This window comes from Nelumbo nucifera, chromosome 6 (genome assembly GCF_055504915.1).
Source record: "Nelumbo nucifera cultivar China Antique chromosome 6, China Antique-T2T, whole genome shotgun sequence".
NCBI classification, from domain to species: Eukaryota; Viridiplantae; Streptophyta; class Magnoliopsida; order Proteales; family Nelumbonaceae; genus Nelumbo; species Nelumbo nucifera.
This window is the reverse complement of record NC_142654.1, coordinates 35,157,555-35,159,427: the sequence shown is the minus strand read 5'-3', so window position 1 is coordinate 35,159,427 and position 1,873 is coordinate 35,157,555. Positions and strand designations below refer to the sequence as shown.

The window sequence follows — 1,873 nt, the reverse complement described above, 5'->3', positions numbered from 1 at the left end:
CCACGGAGTATCAGAGCATTGTTGGAGCTCTACATTATGTCACCATCACTTGCCCAGATATCTCCTTCGTAGTCAACAAAGTTTGCCAGTTCCTTCAATCTCCTACTGATGAGCATTGGACAACTGTCAAGAGAATACTTCGCAATCTCAAGGGTACTCTCACTCATAATCTGTATTTTTAGGGATCTTCGTCATGGCAATTAACCGCTTACACAGACACCGATTGGGCCAGTTGTCCAGATGATCGACGATCTACAGGGGGTTTTGCAATTTATCTTGGCTCCAATTTGGTCTCCTGGAGCTCCAAAAAGCAGCACACTATTGCTCGCTCTAGCACCGAATCTGAGTTCAGATCTCTCGCCAACATAGGCACGAAATTATTATGGATTCAGTCTCTGCTGTGAGACATTGGCTTTCTACCTTTTCCCCCTATTATCTGGTGTGATAATATGGGTGCTGCCCACTTAGTAGCCAACCCTATTTTTCATGCTCTGACGAAACATGTGGAGGTAGACTTTCATTTCCTGCGTGATCTAGTCACCCAGAAGAAGCTTCAGATCCGGTATATTCCCACAACCGACCAGATAATTGACATCTTCACTAAGGCACTCTCCACAGCTCATTTTGTCTCTCTTCGGGACAAGCTTCTCGTCTCCTCGTTCAGCTTGCGGGGGGATAATAACATAGACGAGCATGGGCTCATGTATGGCCCAGGCACGTTTACATAAATCCAAGCCCATCTTAGCTTAACCCATCTGACATATAAGATCTACTGGGTCTCTTTTAGGTGACTAGGATAACCCTAATCTACTTCTCAAAGATAAGAATTATCCTAAACAAACTAGGATAATTCTAATCCTATCTCAAGATAAGAACTATCCTAGAATTGACCCAGATAAGCTCTATCTCATCTATGTATAGTCCTACTCTAACTCACTCCTCTGTAACTATAAATAGGGTTGATTCCGACCCTAACAAGGCAGGTTGGTTAAATTATTTTTTTTTTATTTTCACTCTCTCTTTTATTTCTATTATTGTTCTTTGCTATTTTCCTTTTGTTTTAACTTTCTAGCACATGTCACCAAGGAGGACGGTACGGTGTGGAAGTGGAATTCATTCAAGGTACGTTCCTTTTCCTTTGCCTGAGCTGATGATATGTAAACGTAAAATACATTGGCCATTTGCCATTAGTGTAGACTTCTAGGGATTCCCTTGTTGACCAAGAAGTGCCGATCGGTCTCCAGGCATATTAGAACACCTTCTTCAAGGTCAAGCTCGAGTAGGGCGTGGTGGAACTTCTTCAGGAAGTCATCGGAATTGAGCATGGATGAATCGGCCGCATCGGGAAGTTGAGAGTAGCCCATGGATCGAGCGGCATTGACGAGAGCCTTCCATTCGATCTTGGGGAATATGTTCCTGAGAAACTCTACACTGAAATCGACTTCTTTCTCCACAAATTTCTCGACCTCAAGTCGCAGAGGGAAACCGTTCATGACACCTTTGATGTTGCAAGAAAACATGTTGTGTGCCAAAAGTCTCATTTCTCTCTTGGTCTGTCAACAACGACCAGAGCTCGGGAGAGGAAATCCCTACAAAAACAAATGGAAATCGCTGATAAAGGGAGGGAGATAGAGGGAGAGGGGTTTCTGTGACAAAGTACAACCCGTCGTGGTCGGAGGGGTCTTCTTGCTTCTCTTCTAAATTTTATTCAAAATCGAAGCAACAAACCTCATGATTCTGCTTGTTCTTTTTCTTCCCATTTGTGTACTTCCTTTTCTCTTTGAAGAGTTGAGTTGCAGAGCATCAGATTTGATGCCAAATTTCTCCAAGGAATTCTTTCCCTATGCTCCAAGGAATTCATTAGCACCACAAT

At 43.1% G+C, this 1,873-nt stretch overlaps 1 pseudogene; it reads right to left on the bottom strand.

The window, feature by feature from the left end:
- Positions 1-1,187: 1,187 nt before the first annotated feature.
- Positions 1,188-1,541, bottom strand: LOC104606495 (multifunctional methyltransferase subunit TRM112 homolog A pseudogene; annotated as a pseudogene).
- Between the last annotated feature and the right edge of the window lie 332 nt (positions 1,542-1,873).